This window comes from Macaca fascicularis, chromosome 10 (assembly GCF_037993035.2).
Source record: "Macaca fascicularis isolate 582-1 chromosome 10, T2T-MFA8v1.1".
Classification (NCBI taxonomy): Eukaryota; Metazoa; Chordata; class Mammalia; order Primates; family Cercopithecidae; genus Macaca; species Macaca fascicularis.
This window is the reverse complement of record NC_088384.1, coordinates 86,063,859-86,072,569: the sequence shown is the minus strand read 5'-3', so window position 1 is coordinate 86,072,569 and position 8,711 is coordinate 86,063,859.

Here is an 8,711-nt window from a genome sequence, read left to right as displayed (position 1 = left end):
GCCTTTAGAGAAGAGGGAGGAGGAAGCAGGCCCTTCCGGGTGAGGGGCTTGCCTGTGGTCCCAGCATGTCAGCATGGAGCCCAGGTGCCCTAACTCCCACCTATTTAATACATACAGGGACTCTCTTTCTATTCCCTGGTTGGATAGTTGCCACTGATCACTGACTTCAGCCACCTAGAAATACCTTTCTTTGGGCACGCCCTTGCTCGAACTCTTCAGTGGCTCCCTCCTGCTTCAGGGTCTGGACTAAATTCCCAGGGCTGACATGGAGACCTCCACAGCCCACTCCCTTTATTACCTCCTCAGCACTCCCTCAGCACCTCTGCCTCAGCTGGACTGGGAGCCCCGCCATTGCTGCCCCACCGCACACCCACTTCCCACCCACCCTGATTCCATACCTTTGCCTGTGCTGCCGCTGCCCCTAGATCACCTTCTCCTGCCCCCACCCACCTAGCCAAATCCACCACTGAGCTCCTCCAGGAAGCCTCCCGGATCACCCACATCCATGTGGCTTCTCCCACCTCTGACTCTGGATCAGAGTCTCCTGTTCCATTCTTTAATAATCATCATGTATTCGTGTGTACCTTAGGCTACTAGTTAGACCCTAAGTTCCTTGGGGGCAGGGCCAAGTTATTAGCTCTACAGTGGTTACTCTTCTTTTGAGACAGCATTTCGCTCTGTCACCCAGGCCGTAGTGCTGTGATGCAATCATGGTTCATTGCAGCCTTGACCTCCGAGGCTCAAGGGATCCTTCCACCTCAGCCTCCCTAGTAGCTGGGACCACAGGTGCACACTGCGACACCTGGCTAATTTTTTTATTTTCTGTAGAGACAGGGTTTCGCCATGTAGCCCAGACTGGTCTCAAACTCCTGAGCTCAAGTATTCTGCCTGCCTGAGCCTCTGAAAGTGCTGGGATTACAGGTGTGAGCCACCACGCCCAGCCAGTTACTCTTTTCAAAATAAGGAGTGGAACTGTGCTCTGACCAGACTGTATTTCTGCTTTGTTATCTATTTGTATGAACAAGTCTAAACTTTGGGTGGCCAGGAAACAGCACACACTCAGAAACTCCCAAATAGCACCTATGGCAGCCTGAGTAATCAACCACTATGTCCTTCCTGCTGGGCCCAGAGGCCTCTCTGGATCCTCTCATCATAATGCTACAGGCAGCTACTGTCGACTAGAGTTGGTTCATGAGGTGTAGTCTCTATGCCATCGGGAATGGGTGCTCCATGAAGGCAGGGGCTTGTCTTATCCCTAGGGCCTAGTACTATGCCTGGCACGTAGCAGGCTCACAGTAAATTTTTATTTATTTATTTATTTATTTATTTTTTGAGATAGGGTCTTGCTCTGTCTGCCAGGCTCAAGTGATCCTCCTTTCTCAGCTTCCCACGATCCTCCTGCCTCAGCTTCCACCATCCTCCTGCCTCAGCTTCCCACCATCCTCCTGCCTCAGCCTCCTGAGTAGCTGGGACCACAGGTGTATGCCACCACAGCTGGTTAATTTTTGTATTTGCTGTAGAGATGGAGTTTTGCCATGTTGCCCAGGCTGGTTTTGAACTCCTGGGCTCAAGGGATGTGTCCACCTTGGCCTTCCAAAGTACTGAGATTACAGGCATGAGCCACCACACCTGGCCTCAGTAAATATTAACTGAGTGAATAAATGCCCCTCCTAGAAAAGTCAATCACAGTTAGAAACTTAAATGACTGACCCTTATGTAAAAGATGGGTTGGGCTGGGGCATCAGATCTGAGTCCCAGCTCTGTGATATTGCACATGTTACTAAACCTCTGAGCTGTAGTTTTCCACACCTACCTTCTTTACAGACTTATCCTGAAGGCTAAATGAGGTATCATGTGAAGTACCTAGGACACAGCTGGCATTTAGTAAATGTTAGTTTCCTACTTTCTCGTGGCTACATGTTATAGAAACAGTCATCTGAGTGAAGTGAAAATGGAGATGCTCTTCCCAGAAGACGAGAGAATGTTGGCTGGACAGAGAAGGAGGTGCTCTACACTCCAGCCCTCTGTGTGGAATCTGGGTGGTGCAGCAAGACCCTGGCTTATGTCATCACAGCTTTCTTCCTATTGCTGAATGATAATAACAGGAAGAGTACCATTTAATGAGTTCCTGCACACTGAGTGCTCTGCTGGGCACTGGGCATATACTGATCTTATCTGTTCACCGTAATTCCCAGCTTCAGAGTGAAGCACCTTGCCCAAGGCAACACACCCCGAGAGTGGTAAGGCCAAGCTTTGGCTCTGAACCTCTAGGAGTCTCCTACCCTGGTCAGCTGAGTCACAGATTTCTCTTTTAAGAAACCCACAAAGAAATCCTTAGGTGGCAAAAATTTGATCACATGGCCACACAGAGCTGCATGGGAGGCTGGGAAACGGAGGCAGTCTATTGTTAGCAGGTTCTGTGCCAGCCTCTGCTATAGCATGCTGTCAAGCCCCTGCCCTCTCTGGGCCTCGAGTCTCCACATTTGGTCAGGGAAGAGTTTGGATGGATTTTCTCTGAGGTTTCCCCTAGCTGTACTAAGGCCCCACAAAGGGCCAACTCTGTTGCCACTTCCAGTCCCTGCTGAGGTGTGAACACCAAAGATGTCCACTATGAGCATTTGGCCTCCAGAGACAATGTCCTTCATGCTATTTCTGAGCTCCGTCTTGGTTTTGCTTTCTGGGGATGTGTGTGAGTTAAGGTAGGCCAGGTTATGCTGCAGCAGCAAACAACCCTGAAATCTTAGTGGCTCCTAATAGGAAGTGTCTTTCTCATGCACACTACTACCCGTCGAGGGCTGGCAGGGTCCCCGTGTCTCCTTACTCCAGGACCGGGGGTGATGGGGCAGCTGCCATCTCAAAGGCTGTCAGAAGCCACGGCAGAGGGAAAGAGATCTCTATCTGGCAATTAAGTGCTCCAGCCCAAATAACAAATGTCACTTCTCACACCTTGTTGGCCAGGTTACCCCACCTCCCAATCACAAGGGAGCAGGGAACTGCCATCCTACCACATGCCTGGAAGGCAGAGAGTAGGAAATACAGGAGGATGACATTAATAATAACCTCAGGCCTCTGTTCCAGAGTGTCTGCCAGCCAGCTGTGATCACCTGTGTCTGGGCAGGGGTAGCAGATGTGACCTGGGAGGCTGCACCGAGCTCTGCTGGGACCTATGTGGGGAGTGCGGGGCTGAAGAGATGGAAAGACGTCTGACATTCTGGAGCCTGGAGCTGAGGCTGGACAGCGCAACCTGCCACTGTAGGTAGAATTCCTGTGCTGAAACTGAATCTCCAATGTGATAGTGCTAAGAGGTGGGGACTTTTGGAAGGTGATTATGTCATTAGGGCAGAGATTAGGGCTCTTATACAAGAGGTCTGAGGGAACTTGCTTGCCCCTTTACGTGACAATGCAGTGAGAAAATGTAATCTTTGAAGCAGAGAGCACGTTGATCTTGGACTTCCCAGCCTCCAGAACTGTAAGCAGTAAATTCCTGTTAATAAATTATCCAGTTTAAGATATGTTGTTACAGCACCCCGAATGGACTAAGACACAGTCCCAGCCAGGAGCGTTAGTTTCCAGTTCTGTAAAACTGGGGCAGTATTTCCTAACCTGCAGAATTTTAGTGAAGATGAAATGGATGAGTAACAGTGGGGAAACGCCTCTCTACTCCCCAGCAGCCTTCTACAGAAGGCGTACTTTTCAGCAGAAGGCTCTGCCCAGCTGAGCCCTATGCCAGATTTGGGTGGTCAAATTTGAGAGCAGGAGCTTGGCAAAAAGGGGCTTTGGGGAGGCAGTCAGTTTGGAGGGGGCATATTGTAAGACTATGTGCTTACAAAAGCATAATATATTCCTTAGATTTCTTTGGGGTGACTTTATTTGGGACAGTTCTGGGGGAGTTGATGGAGATGGGGGCACCCTGGCCCCTGATGCCTTCCCCCATTCAAACAGATTTGGGGGTTCCTAAGGCAATGCACAAGATGGGGGTACAAAAAGGGGGCAAGAGAAGGAAGGCAGCATGATGGACGGAGGCTGGACCAGTATAGTGACCCCCAGGGAAAGTCCCCTGGGAGGGTGAAGGCAAGTAGGAGGGTACTCTGAGAATAGGGTTAGGTTCTGAAGCTGTTGCCTTCCTATGATGCAAGCCCCAGCTCCTCCTCCATCCTCAAATCTTCAGTAAACAACCTCTGTTGACAGGACGTTCGTTCGCTGCTGCACAGTGGGCACTCAGCATGCTACTTTGTATCATCTCATGTGTCATGACATGTCATGTCAAAGCCAACCTGTGGACACACAAGTCCTCTCGGCTTCCCTCAGGTTGGAGTGGGGAGAAAACATGTCAAAAGCCCAGCCTTGGCCGGGTGCCGTGGCTCAAGCCTGTAATCCCAGCACTTTGGGAGGCCGAGACGGGCGGATCACGAGGTCAGGAGATCGAGACCATCCTGGCTAACACGGTGAAACCCCGTCTCTACTAAAAAAATACAAAAAACTAGGTGGGCGCCTGTAGTCCCAGCTACTCCGGAGGCTGAGGCAGCATAAACCCGGGAGGTGGAGCTTGCAGTGAGCTGAGATCCGGCCACTGCACTCCAGCCTGGGCGACAGAGAGAGTCTCCGTCTCAAAAAAAAAAAAAAAAAAAAAAAAGCCCAGCCTTGGTGGGAATGTAAACCAGTACAACCACTATGGAAAACAGTATGGAGATTCCTTAAAGAACTAAGAGTAGAACTACCATTCGATCCAGCAATCCATTACTGGGTATCTCTACCCAGAGGAAAAGAAGTCATTGTATGAAAAAGATACATGCACACACGTTTATAGCAGCACAATTGGCAATTGCAAAAATTTGGAAACAACGTAAATGCCCATTAACCAATCAGTGGATAGAGAAAATGTGGTATATATACACCATAGAATACTACTCAGCCATAAAACGGGACAAAATAATGGCCTTTGCAGCAACTTGGATGGAGCTGGAGGCCATTATTCTGAGTGAGGTAACTCAGGAATGGAAAACCAAATATCACATATTCTCTTTTTTTGTTGTTTTTTTTGTTTTTGAGATGGAGTCTCGCTCTGTTGCCCAGGCTGGAGTGCAGTGGTGTGCAATCTCGGCTCACTGCAACCTCCGCCTGCTGGCTTCAAGCAATTCTCCTGCCTCAGCCTCCCAAGTAGGTGGGACCACAGGCACGCACACGACCATGCCCAGCTAATTTTTGTATTTTTAGTAGAGACGGAGTTTCACCATGATGGCCAGGCTAGTCTTGAACGCCTGACTTCGTGATGTTCTCTGTTTTAAGTGGGAGCTAAGCTACAAGGATGCAAAGGCATAAGAATAATATAATGGACTTTGGGGACTCTCGGGAGGGTAGGAGGGGTTGAGGGATTAGAGGCTACATATTAGGTACAGTGTACACTGCTCAGTGGACAGGTGCACCAGAATCTCAGAACTCACCGCTAGAGAACTTATCCATGTAACCAGAAACCACCTGTACCCCAAAACCTATTGAAACAAAAAAGCCTAGCCTTGGTCCTGCCCAGCGCAGAGAGACAGGAAGCTGTGACTTGGATTTACTCTTCCAAAAGCCTCAAATAGCCAGCCCTGATCTGCTGACAGTTCCCGTTCTGAGCAGAGGAATGGAGGAGAAGGCAGCAGAAAGACAAGAAAGAATCTCCACTGAGATCAGGGGCTAGCTCATTAATCTAGGTGGGTATGCCATTTTGGAGATTATACAAACCAAGCTCTGGAGGGGTCAGATGACTCAGTAATGCAGCCAGCCCATGGCACAGGCAGGGTGAGGAGCCACATCTGCCTTCCTATAGCCACCAGAGAAGGGAAACGGGCGCAGAATGGTCACATAGCAATTCAGTAGCAGAGCCAGGATCCAGCGACCCCAAACCCTGGTCTCTCTTGGCTGCTAGCCTGGGAATGTTGCCCAGCTCTTTCACCCACTTTTGGCCTTGGCTCTTCACCGCACCTGAGGATCCAGTGACCCCAAGCTCTGGTCTCCCTGCTGCCAGCCTGGGAACATTGCCCAAATCTTTCACCCACTTTTGGCATTGGCTCCTCACCACACCTGTGCCAGTGGCTGGCTGGGTTACTCTGAGTTGTTTGACTCCTCCAGGGCTCAGTTTGTCTAATCTCCAAAATGGCACGTTTACCTCGATTGACTAGCTAGCTTCTAATCTCAGGGAAGTGTGTATCTTGTCTTTCTGGGGGGATTCTGGGAGTCAGATAGGGAGAGGCAGCATGATCTGAGAAATCTGAGCCCCAGACACTAGAGGTGGAACTGGTCCCCCTGCATCCTGGCCGGAAGCAGCATTTGAAAGCTGATCTTGAGCGAGACAATATGAGGATAGCCATTGTCATTGTTGCACGCATCATCTTACTTAACCCGCAGTTGGCCCTGCCAAGTGGGTTCCTTCGTTTTCTAGTTTTTCCATTGAGAAAACACAAGTAAGATTCAGTCTGAAGACTGGTAGCTCAGTGCTCCCCACAAGAGGCAGGAGGGGCCTGGCTGAGCACCCTGAAGGAGGAGTGGGGGCGGGTGCCAGAACACGGATGGTTTCCTGTCTGGCTGGAGCTGCTCCCACCGTGTTCCGGAGCAGGGCAGAACAGGAAGGCAGGAACAATGGGCAACCGGCAGTGGCGGGGTGCTGGGGTTCCTGAGCCAGGGGCGGGGAGGCTCGGGCCTGGTCACCACCAAGGCTGGGGGTGCAAGTTTCCTGTGCGAGAGACTTAACAAGATTAGCAAGTAACATTTTTGAGCACTTACTGTATGTCCGGACCTGTGTTAGACACTTTAGATGGATTAGCCTCATTTTACAGATAAACAAATTGGGACACAGAGAGTTTAAATGAAATGCTTAAGGTAAGAGGTGAAAGATTTGAACCCAGGCAGGCTGGCTCCAGATCCTATGCTCTTAACTACTATAACTTTATACATGTATACATACATATATGATTATATACATGTTCTACATACTTTCTCAATTTTCCCCTTTCACTTAATTTATCATTGCCACTTTTCTATGTCATCAGTATCATCCTTGTTTAAAGTGCTAACATGCCGGGAAGACGTTGTCCGTGTGTCCTGGCCACATCCCAGTCTGTTTTTCCCATTACCTGAGGGGTCTGGATTTCCACTATTGGTGCTGTCATTGAGTTAAGGTGTGGTTCCTCTCATTTAAACTGGTGATAACAATGGTGGCACCAAGGGGTGGGCTGGGGGGTGCTTAAGCCCCTTTTAATCTCTATCATAATAACTCCTTTATCCAAATAAACACCATCTACATAAAATAATGTGCTTTTATGCAAACAGTACTTCAAGACAGGACTCCCTCCCCAGCTTAATGAGATTGCTGCACCCAAGCATCCCCACGGAGAAGTCCCCCAGGCAGCCTGGCTGCTGGGTTAATACCGTAGTGGTGCTGCTCTGAACACAAGCTGTGGGAGCACTGCTGGTATCTTAGGATCTGGTGGGGTGGAGATGTGGAGCCCAGGAACACCCAGCCTGACCTAGTGGTGGTGGCTTCAGAAATTGCTGGAGAGGGTAGAGGCTCTTGCCTAGGGCTCTTACTGCATTTTATGTAAGATGAAGGCCACAGAATGGTGCTGTCAAGACTGGGAAGGCCTGTGGGACTCAGGACTCCCTGAGTCCCTAAGACTGACCTGCTCCTCCTTTCACCTGAGACAGACTGGGAGATCCCAGGGTAGTGGGGGCAGGGGAGTAGAAGGGGCTTGTTGAAAATTCTCCACCATGGCAGGTAGGAGAGCCTGCTGGAGCCGCTCCCCCAGGGGTGATGAACCAGCTGGAGGACCTCTCCTAGAGCCCCCTTTTGGCCCTCACAAGGCTAGCTGGGAGCACTGGATGGGGAACGAGACAGTTTTGTGTTCTAGTTTCATCCCTGCCCGTGGGTGGCTATGTGGCCCTGGGCAAGTCACTCTCCCTTGGTAGCCTCTGGCTTCCCAACCCTACCATACCAGGGAACACCATGGACTCTCCCGTTCTGCCAGATGGTCTAACAAAGATTCTTTCCCTCTCGGGTCACCTGGCTGGCAGGTGGGTGATTCAGAAGTCACTTTTCTGAACCTCCAATTATTATTACATATTAATATACATTTACCTAATTACCTTCCAAGTATGGCTTTTGGGGGTCAGCTGTTATCCACTTCCCCTTCTTATGATAGCTGTCCTCAATTTTCATCTGGGGAAGCCTCCTCTCCTCCACTTCAGCCATGTGCAGTGGATGGAGTTGACTCTTCTTCTGGTTCCAAAAGGGGAAGAGAGGCTCGCAGATCTGTGCATTCCATTCCCCAAACCTCAGAGGAGTGGGGGTCAGGGTGGGGCACGTGACCCAATTCCAGCCCATGGCATCAGGCTTAGAACTGGTCCCGATTGTGGAGAAGTCTGGAAGCTTCAAACCTGAGGGGATTTGAGATTGGAGTTAACTGGCAGCCATCCTGCCCCCATGGAGAATGGAGCCATTGCAGAAAAGGCGAAGCTGGGAATGGAGAGACAGACCAGGGCCTCGTGATGTAGCTTAATCCCTTAAGTCCAGCCGTGCATGAAGCCAAGTGCTCACCCTTAGGCTTTTCAGGTACAGGAGACAAATGCCTTTTTCACTGAAGCCAGTTTGAAGTGGGTTTTCTGTTGCTTACAGCTAGAAAAATCCTGACTTTTGTTGACGTTACTTAATTCTATGATACCATCAGTGGTACAAT